At 44.0% G+C, this 13,018-nt stretch overlaps 1 long non-coding RNA gene across 1 annotated transcript; it reads left to right on the top strand.

Moving 5' to 3' along the window:
• The first annotated feature begins 9,812 nt into the window (after nucleotides 1-9,812).
• Nucleotides 9,813-12,348, top strand: LOC109367220. The gene is made up of 3 exons (XR_002114119.1): nucleotides 9,813-10,002; nucleotides 10,251-10,460; nucleotides 11,942-12,348. It is a non-coding gene; the product is annotated as an uncharacterized LOC109367220 (long non-coding RNA).
• Nucleotides 12,349-13,018: the final 670 nt, after the last annotated feature.

Raw genomic sequence — 13,018 nt, 5'->3', positions numbered from 1 at the left:
TTTAATTGTTCTTCTTCATTTTATTAGGACACAAACGCCAAAACTTAATGTGCCTGCTGTACCCAGGAGACTCCTGAGCTGAGAGAGCAGTGAGCTATGCATTGATTTGAAAACACATACTGGCTCTTCTCCAGAGGAGCAGGGAGGCAGAGAGAAGGGATCAAATTTGCCAAGAAAGGTTCAGGTTGGACAGAAATGTTTCTTCTCAGAAAGAGCAGTGAGGCATTGGCACAGGCTGCCCAGGGAGGAAGTGGAGTCACAGCCCCTGGAGGCGTTCATGAAGCATGGAGATTGGCACTGGGGGACACGGTTAGTGGGCATGGTTGGGATGGGTTAGTGGTTGGATTTGGCGATGATCTAAGAGGCCTTCTCCATAGAACTCTGTGATTATATAAAATTTCTAGCCAGTATTGTCATATGTCCTAGCATCTTCCTGGTGTGCTCTGCCTCCACACTGCTTCATCCACAGTTAGCATTAGAACTAAGAGAGTCAAGGACCAGCCAGGAACAGCGTGTGCTCACCATATCAACAATGCCAGTGGGACAGAAGTCAGTGACCAAATAATGAATGAGAGGACAAATGCACATAATGATTTTAAGCTGTCTGTTGGAAGGAAGAAAGGAAGAGAAGGAAAAGAAAGGAAAAAAAAAAATCCCCTTTCTTAGGTGCTTCTGCAACAGTTCTCATGCTGTTCATCCATCTCCCTGTATTCAGTTGGCCCTGGGGAGCGAAGCCTGGCTGCAGAGAGAGGCACATTCCACACTCTTGGCTGGATGTGTTGGAAACCTTTCTTCAGAGCGGGGCCACCCACCTCCTGCCAGGGTGGAACATCACACTCTCATGCTTGGTTCGCTCACACAACTCTGGCTCAAGGGACCTTCACAAAAACACATTATTTCTCAGCCCATTTCTTAGCACATGCTTATTTTTTGGTCATTTCTCATTTGCTCTTTGCATTCATTAGGAGCCAGGTGAGACAACAAGCACTTATCAAAAGACCTGCCTTTTCCTATTAGCCTGAAAAATTCTCTGTAGACGAAAGTATGGCAGACAAAAGATGTTTCATCTCCCATCAGCTCTAGCAGGAGGTTTACGGCTCACTGGAACTCTTCTTCCTAAACACACGTCTCCTGAGAGTTCAGAAGGCTGTGCATGAATATGTAGGTGTGCACCAGGCAAGCAAAGCAGATGTTGTGCTGATCCTGATCTCTGCTGGGGCATCTCAGATCACAGAAACTAACCTATGACATACTTTCCAGCTGCCAATTTAAGCATCTCCTCCTCCCCTAAAAAATAAACACTACAGCCATGCCCCATCTGCATTCCTATTAATAAAAGCAGATACATTTTCAATCAAACCAAAGTGCAAATACAGAAGCCTATTGCAAGCGAGTGCCAACTCTTCCTATCAGGAAGCAACAGTGTGCTCGTACAGGGAATGCAATGAGGACACAGCGTGATGAGGTCCTCCCACATTAAACGCCTTTTCAAACTATGATACAAGAAGAATGGCTTTAAGTTGCACCAGGAAAGGTTCGTGCTGGGTGCTAGGAAACATTTCTTCTCAGAAAGAGTGGTGGTGCATCGGCACAGGCTGCCCAGAGAAGTGGAGTCACTGTCACTTGGAGGTGTTTAGGAAACTTGGGGAGGTGGCACTGCGGGACGTGGTCAGTGGGCATGGTGGGATGGGATTGGTGAGATTGGGCTTGGTGATCTCAGAGGTCTTCTCCAACCTTAATGATTCTGTGATTCTATGATTCTAAGCACGGCTCTGTCACTTTGCTCCATATAACACTGTATCGTTTATAGGCTGGTGAAGGAAAAAGATTCATTCTTTTGCACTGAAAAAATAAGTGAAATTTGACAGCTGACAGCAGCTTCTACAAAGCACAGACTTAACAGCGCTCTTTGGCTGACATCATAGAATCACAGAATCACAGAATTGTAGGGGTTGGAAGGGACCTCTAGAGACCATCGAGACCAACCCCCCTGCCAAAGCAGGTTCCCTACACCAGGTCGCACAGGTAGGCGTCCAGGCGAGACTTGAATATCTCCAGAGAAGGAGACTCCACAACCTCCCTGGGCAGCCTGTTCCAGTGCTCCGTCACCTCACCGTGAAGAAGTTCTTACGCACATTCGTGCGAAACTTCCTGTGCTGCAGCTTATGTCCGTTTCCCCTCGTCCTGTCTCCACGTACCACTGAAAAGAGACTGGCCTCACCGCTATGGTCGCCACACCTCAGATATTTATAAAACCTGGATCAGGTCCCCTCTCAGTCTTCTTTTCTCAAGGCTAAACAGACCCAGTTCACTTAGCCTTTCTTCATAGGGGAGATGCTCCAGGCCCTTCACCATCTTTGTGGCCCTCCGCTGGACTCTTTCCAAGAGATCCCTGTCTTTTTGAACTGGGGAGCCCAGAACTGGACACAGTACTCCAGATGAGGCCTTACCAGGGCAGAGTAGAGGGGGAGGATCACCTCCCTCGACCTGCTGGACACGCTCTTCTTAATGCACCCCAGAATGCCATTGGCCTTTTTGGCCACGAGGGCCATCAGCTAACGATAACTATACAACTTAAGCAAGAAGGATGGAATGACTCAAGATGAAGAAAAAATAAAAACAAAACCAAACAAATATCAGTAGAGACTTCCACAGATCTTAACCTTCAAGTAGACATTACCTCCACTACAGTGAGAATGGGCTCACTAAGGAAAGCACGTGGAGTCAGACCTGGAAAAGACGTGGACCTGACTGCAAGTCTCTTCTGCTCAGAGCTGTGTGCTCAGCTCCACTATGCTCCTCAGAAAATCTCAGCTTCCTTTTGGGTATGTGCTGGGTTGTTGTTCTGTTTGACTACAGTTAATCTGGTTTAAACTTTAGAAAAATATATTAGACCAAACAGAGTGTGATATTGCCTCTTTTAAGCGCAGGATACCGTATAAACGCAGAGTTTCCTTTGTGTGTTCCTTCAGGGGCATTTTTGCAGCAGAGATGACATACCTCACACAGCTACAAGTTCCCAAACTCAAAAGTTCCAGCTGCTGACAAGCTAAGAGAAGCCATAGGGTAGCTCCAGCTGGGCAATTTGAGTTCCCAAATCCAAAATCCCAGAGTTATTCCCCAAGGACAACCAATCTTACAACACATTACATGGTAAGCCAAACTGGCAGTCTGATAGCAGTTCTGGCAGCGAAGGAACTACCTCCTGGCTAGAAGGGGGAACAAGAATAAGCAGTAGGTGCACTTGGGTCCCATAGCCAGGAGAGCTGAGCCAGATGCTGACGACATCAGGACTGGATGTTTCTTCACATCTAGGCTTTCCACACTAAATGCAAAATATCAACTTTCTCACTGATCAATTTCCAACACAACATATACTTGGGTGAGAACTTTGCTGCAATCATATACTACACTGTTGCTGGTATTTACCCTGCAACTTCATCCTCCTACTACTACGTATACCAATGGGGAAACACTGCTTAGCTGGATGTTCTGGGAATGAAACTCAATTCCACTACTATGAGAAGGAACAACATCAGTGACTTCAGTGCAGCAGTCTGCATGGGAAAACAGACATAAAAGTAATTGCTCAGATTATTCTGCCTCATTTTAAGGAAGACAGCAAGCGCCACAAGGCTGGGATCTTCAGACAAACAAAACCACAAGTGCATCTGCAAGATGTTTGTTTAAATCTGCAATATTTCTTCCGTATCCTGAGAGTCCACTGAAAGTAACAAATAGATTATGCTTATTTTCCACTATGGCTAAGTCGGAGAAGCTAATAATTTGAGAAGCTGGCATTCTGTGACTCACTTAGCCCAAGCGAGGCAGGCATAAACTGTGTGCTAATGCAGATGTTTGAAGGGGGAAAAAGCCTTATTTTCTCTGGGAAAGAACGAGGAAGTGACAGCCATTGAGATTTAAATGACAGAGTGTGACATTAGGAGCCACAATTAAAAGTCATTATGGGCTCCACAGTAACAAATTATCATTGTATGCTACTCCATCAGGAAAACAAATTAATAGATAGACCAGTGGCTTAAGTCAGGAGGGAAAAAAAACCAGGGGAAAAAAAGAAGAAAAAAAGACTGAGTTAAACTGACTTGAAGCAGAAGGCAAAGAATAAACCCAGATCACCGACAAGGGCTTCCTGAGTACCACTGATGCACCCAGTGCAGACAAGATGGCTGCGGCCAAGGAGGCAAGTGAATCCAAGGTGCAGTGCTCTTTTGTTAAGGTCAACCCAGAGTTTAACAGGGGAGTGCTTGGAGAAGCTGCTCTTATTGCTCCTTTCCCCATTTATTTCACAAATGATGAAGCCGTGTCTACCAAAAGCTTCTATCATGTCTACCTGTCCATGTATAAAAAAGCTGTCCATGTTTACCTCTGTGAAAGTGCTTGGTCCACAGTCATGGAAAACTTCTCCAACAATTGTGCTTTGGAAGCATCCACACCACAGAACTGAATAAGCTTAGGAGAGAGTCTCGGACTCCTTCACCGGTGTGCTTAGGTGCTCTTAGCTGTCTTTATGTGAGTGCTTTACAGAAAGCACTGCAGAGTTGTGACTAGGGTGAAGCACCAAGAGATATGTCACAGTATCTGGGGATGTAGTTCTGGATACATTGGTAGCTGCTTGATAAACACATAGTAATAAAATTTAGCTAGGTGCTCTTCTCTCCTGCTTTGTTATTTCCAGGTTTGGAAGCATGTCATTATAGAGAGGTAAGTCCTAATCCTTTACATATGCCCAATTATTTGAAGTAAAATAACGAACAATAATAAGAATGATCATCAAATATCCCAACAGCTTCATAATATAAGTCAAACAAGTTACATTTCCCTGGCAGGGAAACTCTCTGAAAGTTACTCTTCAGTGACTAAGCAGAAATGTTGGAGAGGGAGACTATAAGTTCCTGGATGGCTGACAACAGTCTGTTGCAACATGACAACATCTCTGATTTGAAAGTTTACACCTGGAAGTTACTTTCATTGCTGGCTGAGATGCATGGGTGGGCTCTACTCAGCCCCTAAATGGGACAGCTTGGGTTTGCTGAGCACTTGTATCAGTTCTAACTGTCAGGGTGGGAAGAATAAAGTAAAATAGAGAAAAATAAAATAAACCAAAAAATAATAGATTACTATATTACAAAATACAAGAAGGACTAAGATGGTCCAGAGATTGGAGACCAGGGTTACACTCTGTTACATGCCAAAGCAAAGGTCCTCCTCAGTCATATGTGCTTGGAGGACAAAATGCTGTTTTAAGAGGAAATGGCAGATGTAGTTCCTAGCTTGTGCCTCTTCTCTGTCCATTCTTAGTGCTTCCTTCTTCACTGACTACTCTGGGCTGCAGCACTGCTATAAACAAATACTGCTGTGTCTGAACTCAACATACAAATTCTTTGTATGCTGGATACAAAGTAAAATCCTTCTTAATAAACATCACCGGTATGAGTTTGTTACTTCAAAATCAGAGATTTAATTAGTATTGTATATATCTATTTAGCACCTAGCAGTACTGAAAGAAACTGGAGCCCTACAATGACAGAAGGAGGATTCTCTTGTTCAAATTTATAATTATTACTGGTAGGTGTTCTAACGAGCTCATCACTGTAGGTTGCCTTTCAATTTAGCACAAAAAATTCTAAGAAGCATGTTTATTTCATCACAAAATATCTGAAATAGGTCCAATGAGATTTACCTCAAGAAAGACCAGTTCATAGAATCACAGAATGATAGAATCATAAAGGTTGGAAAAGGTTGGACCACTGACATCATCCAGTCCAGCCCCAACCCATCCTCACCATGCCTGCTAACCATGTCTCTCAGTGCTACATCTCCATGGTTCTTGAACACCTCCAGGGATGGGGATTCCACCACCTCCCTAGGTAGACTGTCTCAGTGCCTCACCACTCTTTCTGAGGAGAAATTTTTTCTAATATCCAACCTGAACCTATCTTGGTGCAACTTGAGGCCATTCCCTCTCATCATATCACTGCCACCTGGGAGAAGAGGCTGACTCCCACCTTCTTACAACCTCCTTTCAGGTCATTGTAGAGAGTGAATTTCTTCCATACACAAAATAATGTGGCTCAACCAGCACTTCAGATGCAAGTATCTGTACTGCAGGTATCAGAAAGCTGTCCATTCATATAGTCACACAGTGCATTTCCCCCCAGAGGACTTATCTTTTGCACAGACATCCCTAGAATGACAAAAAGCATGGTACTTTGTCCCACCTGCAGCCAACACATCTGATCTGAGTCTCCAGAACAGGCACTTAAGTAAAAACAACAAATGCAATAACAATATATAGATCTTTTACAGTGTTTGTATCATATTGAGGTAATCCCAGTATTAATGAAAAGATCAGTAGCATAAACTAAAAGGCCTGAAGAGAAACACTATGACCTTAGAATCAGAAGAAAGCAGTTGATGCAGTTAAGATACAACAATCAGAACCTGATTATGTATGATTACAAAATGATTATAACATCTCTTAAAACAAGAATCTAATGATGAGCATTTAAAAGAAAAGGCTCATGTTGATGAAAACCAAGCTACATCATAAACTGAAACAGTAAAATGATGAATCAATTTAGAATCTCTAGCTTTGTAAATGAGAATGCCTTTGCACATTACCCAAAACAATTTCGTTTCACTTTTTTTTAGTACACACCATGCCTTTTACACCTTGCTGTATTTATTAAACATTTTTTTTATGCAGAACAGTTCATTTTCTGGGGGCCGATTTTCTTCTATAGAGGCATGTAAGCAGGCATGTATTTGCACTACTGACACACCTTCAGATATCTGGTGGAAAGTGGGGCATACCTAGCAAGACACACAGATGGCTACACGAGCAGGGTAACAATTGCAAAAAGCTGGCAGATTAATACACAGTGATTTGTACAGATCTACTGCTCAATTTGGTTTCTGTGGGGACATGAAGTACTTCCCCTTGTTGACTCACGTTTGGAAGCACTGTCAGTAGAACAGGGCCATAAGTTTGTGCTGCTGTTTGCTGGGAACATCTCTCCTGCTCTCTCATACCAGATAGGCTGCAGCGCACTCTGGTAAAACATGACTGGCAGATTGAGGCAATCTTCTGGTACTTAACATCTGTAGGAAAAAAAAAGGGTTTTTTTTTCTTCCTCAAAAGCTGTTCCACTTTCAGAAAACTGAGCCTGACAAAAACCTGTCCCTGTCCCCTCCCTGTTCTTCCCCCTAGCTCCCATCACTCACACCCAATGTATTTATTCTTTTATCAGATCAGAGAGCAGCATTTGGATTATTTCAAACAGCCAACGTTAATCATCAGGACAGAACCTGTGGTTGTTATGTGGTGGGTCTGCGCTCAGCTGTAAAACACTTCTTGCAGGCTCTTGTGTGAACAATAGGCTGAGTGAAAGCAAGACCACCAAAGCCTGGGCTGCTGTCACAGAGGTGGCTGCTAAGCCTGAGGCTCCTATCGCCTTTCCTTTTTATCTTTGTTTAAAACAGAGATGCAAAGACAGAAACATCTCTCTTGGGCCATTCAACACATCTTCAATCACACAATGGGATGTCAGTAAATACCAAATAGATTTTCTTACTATTTAAATTAATCATTATTCTGTAATATAGCAAATATAATAGCTATTGGACTATTTTTTGTGTGCTATACCTCTAACTGTAAATGTAGCCCTTTGGTGAGTGGCATTCTCTTGTCGGTTTGAGAAGGCTCATCATTAATGAGTTATTCACATCTATTGTGCTCTCCCACAGAAACCTTTATCTCCCTTCTTTGCTTCCCTGCTTCTAAAACAAAGGTTGTGTGTGAATGAACATTTGCCAAAAAAATAATAATAATAATAAAAAGATAAAACTTGAACAGAAACGATGCTCCTGGAAACAACTTCTTCCTAACGTGGAACCATTCATTTGCTCTTTGCAACAGTCACATCATTGTATCTCCCTATCTTTCAAACTGCTTTCCATTTTGAGCAGCCATCATTCAGAAGCATGCTTCAGAGCACCAGGTGGTCTAATATAATATTTATAGGTTTCAACCTTTTTGCTAGCTACTCCTCTGTACCAAACTATAGATAACGTATACAAGTTTGCACAGGAAAGCAAATTGAAACTTTAAACAAATGTGGCCTACATTATGCAGGGGGTCAGAGAAGATGTGCATAATAGTCCCTTCTGGTCTGAAAAATCTAGGAATCTATGAATTTAGAAATAACCGTATAAAATACTACACCCAACCCTAAGTTCTACACTAAATCTTTTCAAATATTAATGAGAAGCTGTGCAGCTGAAAGAGGACGATGCCCTTGGATCCCTGGCTAAGGGATTTTTGCCAAGCTCTCCTGAAAAACTTCTAGTTTCTGAATGAACAAAAGCAACAGATTACAGGCTGGACTTGTGAGTAATGAACCAATCAGCTCATTAAAAGATCATCATCATCATCATCTACAACACCACAAAACAACCAGGACACATCACCACCCATGTTAACTGCAAAGGAATTAATTAAAAAGCTTAAGAGACATTGCCACATCGTTGCCAAGATCTCTGCTCCTTGGCTGCCTCTATGTCAAATATGCACAACCTGCTAATACATGGAAGTTGTCACCCAGTGAGCTCCCTGTATTTTGGTGGATTTACGTATGAAAATTTCCAGTATGTTTTGTTGATCCTGTTCTTCTTTCTTTGCATACCTTGGTATTCTCTTTACTGCAACAGATGCTTTCCTGTCTCTATTCACTTCAATACATAAAGCACAAAGCTTGCATACAGCTGCTGTGAGCTCCTGGACAGAACCAGAAAGTCACAGAAAGGCTTGAGATGGAAGGGATCTTAAAACCAACCCAGTCCCAACCTCTGCTGTGGGCAGGGTTACAACCCACTAGATCAGGCTACACAGGACCCCATCCAACCTCGGGACAGGCTGGGTTTGGACACATAAATGAGTTTGTGCCTCAACTCTCCACTGTGAAGATGATTTTCCTGTCTCTCATCAGGGTTTGGGGAAATTAATTTACATCTCTCTGAGATGCACTTGAATATGTTTTCCTTTTTTCCTCCTAATGCTGCTTGAAAAAGAAACCTGAGGAAAACCCCCCAGGATTGCACATACAGAGAATCACAGAATGACCAAGGTTGAAAAAAAGACCTCTAAGACCACCCAGTCCAACCATCTACCTAACACCAATATTTCCCACTAAACCGTGTTCCTCAGTACAACATCTAAACATTTCTTGAACACCTCCAGGGACAGTGCCTCCACCGCCTCCGCAGGCAGCCTACTCCAGTGCCTGACCACTCTCTCAGTTTGGAAGTATTTCCTAAAGTCCAATCTGAATCTTCGCAGGTGGAGAGACATCTACACCCCTGAGTGGATCCCATCTGGCCCCATGGACTTGTAGCAGTCCAGGTGGAGTAGTGGGTCTCTGACTGCTTCCACCTGAATCACGGGGGGTTTATTCTGCTCCCCACTCAAGACTTCCAGGCCAGAGAGTAGAATACCCAGAGAATAACTGGTCTGACTTTTGAAGACAGACATTAAGAAAGCATTGAGAACCTCAGCCTCTTCCTTATCCTCAGTAGTCATGCTTCCCATCACATCCTGTAAAGGATGGAGACTCTCCTTAGCTCTCCTTTTACTGTTAATATATTTGTAAAAAAAGCTTTCTGTTCTCTTTTACCCCAATGGCCGAGTTCAGGCTGGACTTTTGCCTTTCTAATTTTCTCCCTGCACATCCTAATAACTTCTTTGTATTCTCCCTGAGTTGCCCAGCCCTTCTTACACAGGAAGTAGATTCTTTTCTCCTGGAGCCTCAGGAAGAGCTCCCTGTCCATCCACACTGGCCTTCTTCCCTGCTGGCTCATCTTGCAGCACAGGGGATAGACCACTCCCAGGCCTTTAACACCTCACAATCGACAACCTCACGGGTAGACGTCCCACCACATCCTCACTCACCTCTCCTGCAAGTTCCAGAGCCTCAAACCTATTAGGTAGGGAAATCTGGGGAATTGAGGTAGGTTGGGAGGAGGGGGTCACGCCAAGGTGGGATCTGTTTCCACTCCTCCTCTTCCCTTTAATTGCCTCCCTCTGTTTGATGCCAGCTGGGCAAGGAGTCCACCATTGTTTGGGGGATATCAGCCCTATATCTTTCTCACACATTCAGTACAGAGTTACTCCACCAGTCGATCTCCTGCTCGCACTCCCTGTTATTCCTTAATCTCTCCCCCTTCTCCTTTAGCTCCTCCACCACACTGAGCAGATCACCCACCTGCTCACGCCTCACAGACGTGGAAGCCCCGCCGCCCTTCACTGGTATCCACTGCAGCAAGAGACCTGAACCGCATCAAAAAGGCGGGAACTCCCTCCGAGTCGCCACATTCTTTCTTGCCAGAGCTTTCCGCCACGTGGAGACCGCGGCTACATTTGCTGTGCGGCTAGCAGCCAATAGGTGAGCCGGCCTCTCGGATGGGCCGAGATACTCGTGCTCCTCCCCTTCCTTTACCGAACTGCCCTCACAAACTGCTGCTCCAAGGCCTCGTACCGCCTTCCCCCCCACTAGCGGCAGGTGTTAAACACGCAGGGTGATCCCGCCGCTGCTGCTCGCTCTGCCCTGTGATGTCAGAACGCTGCCGCCACGCGGAGGACAATGGCGCCCGGCAGCCGCTCCCTGACGGGGCTGCCCCTTAACCAGCCGAGGGCTTCTGCTTCGGCATGGAATGACGGAATGCGACCTCTCCAGAACCGAGTACCTCACATAACAAAACAAAGCAAAGCAAAACAAGTGGTGCAAATCTGAGCTGTTAGCTTTCTTGAGCTGTTTGGTTCTGGACTAGGTTGTTGTCCAGTTCTCATGGCTGAATCGCCATTTCTCATGTGATAGATACGATAGCTTCTGCATCCCCTTTGAAACGCACTGGGATGGTTTGTCAGTGTACATGTGGCATCTGGGCAGGCAAAATCTGCCGAGCCATAGCAACTTGACACACTGGGGTTTGCTGAAGCTCTTTGTTTGTGGAGGAGTGGTTTGCTTTAGTAAACAAGCCAAAATTACAACGATAGAAGTGACAGCCACCAAAAGGCACCTTCAAGTTTGGCTTAACCACATCTGAGATTAGCAAACATGGAACGAAGTTTTCTAAGGCAAACAATCAGCAACATGATGTAGCTGTGGATGACCCTGTTCAGTGCAGGGAGGCTGGACTAGATGATCCTTAAAGGTCCCTTCCAATTCTAAGGATTCCTTGATTCTATGATTCTATGAAAAAAAGCAATACAGTCCAAAGAAATTTACTTGGTGGCTTTGCCAGGCATCTCTCAGATGGAAGCAGGAAGGACTCCTGTAGCAGTCCTGTGGTCTCTGATAATCTCCACCAGCCTACAGAATGCTAAACCAGGGAATTCCTTCCCTAAAGGCATACAGAGAGCGCTCTCACCTGAGGAACAACCAGATCCAACAAGCCAAGCTCTTCCCTAGCTTCCCCTGGACATTTGGGTTATAGCCATGTACACAGCAGTGTGAGTTGAGTAGGGCTGCTATTAAAAAGTCTTTATGAAAGATATCCGTGAAGTATAGTAATGTTATTTTAACAACTTCTACCATAATGGCCTCCCTCTTCACTTTTGTTTAACACTCTACAGCACGAAAAATTTACAGTGCCACATTTCTTACCAAATACTTCTTTATAACATAAAATCCTTCAGTGAGCAATGCCTTCCCACTTTCCCCAAATAAAGGGGAACAATGGTGAGATTAACATTTCTGAAGGGAGTGTGTAAATGAAAGAAGTCCTTTAAGGAATGTTAAAACAACAGAGCAGCAATATCCTCCCATAGAAAGTCTAACATTTTCTTTCCACCAAGGAAGAATAGAAACTCTCCTTTCCACAAATGCATCTCCAGAGTCTGACTGTTCATCCCACTGTTTGCCAGGTTTGTGGAGGGGGCCACACACAGTGGAGCTGCTGTGTCTTCCATGATGAAACTGATAGCACAGTCCTGTTCTCAGAGTTAATTCTGTAGTAGCAGTAGAGACTTACCTGTTTACTCCATCGTGTTGCTGGAATTCCTGAGAAGAAGTGAAGCAGTAAGAAGCACAGCACAAGGTGTTGTGGTGTGGCATTAAAAAACATACAAATGCTACACCTTCTCTTATGTAAATCATTTAAATGACAGAAAACTAATAAAACAGAGCAAACAAAAAGTGTTTACTATAATAAAGGAGTTCACTGAAAAAAGGGATACTAAGCAGCTCTGTGCTCCCCACAGTACCTCAGGAATCCTGAATCAAGTCAGTTCTCCACCCCTCACCCTCTTGCAGGGGTGGCTTAGTCTAAAACATCCGTGTTATAACTGAGCCTTCAGCATATATACACAAAGTCTGAGGTCCTCAAAGATTTGTAGAAAATTTAATCATATTGAGTCCCACTAGGAACTGCTTTCTTAAAAGTTTTCAAATTTTATGGGGAAGTCATTATCAATGCATTTCTCTTAAAGCTGTGGAGGAGAAATTTTGGGAACAGGAGGCCTCCACTGAGTAGTATGAGATGTACAGATAAGGGTGATGTCACTGCCACATATTCTTAGCTGCTAGAAGCAGGGTGTGCCAAGCTGTGGAAAAGACCAGACTGACTAGAGGTGGTGCTCAAAGCCACAGTGGATGGGGCCCTGGGCAGCCTGATCCAGTGGTTGGCATCAGCCAACAGCAGGGGGTTGGAGCTTGATGATCTTTAAGGGCTCTTCTGACCCATTTTACAATTCTTTGCTTATGCACTGAAAGGAAAGAAAGCCAATCTCAGAACTTCAAAACAACACAGAGAGGGAGATGTGCACCTTCTTTCCCAAATATATTAAAAAATCAGACTGATCACTTTTAACACAGTTGTGCATCTACACTTATCTCACCACTCTAGAACCTAAATCACCTACTATTCAAATGCTTGCTGCAAAAGTAGATTTTATAGATGATGGGGAAAGACATCTGTTGCTCTTCCTGTGGTACTTCTCTGC

Source organism: Meleagris gallopavo, chromosome 4 (assembly GCF_000146605.3).
Source record: "Meleagris gallopavo isolate NT-WF06-2002-E0010 breed Aviagen turkey brand Nicholas breeding stock chromosome 4, Turkey_5.1, whole genome shotgun sequence".
Lineage (NCBI taxonomy): Eukaryota > Metazoa > Chordata > Aves > Galliformes > Phasianidae > Meleagris > Meleagris gallopavo.
This window is presented reverse-complemented; position numbering and strand designations above follow the sequence as displayed.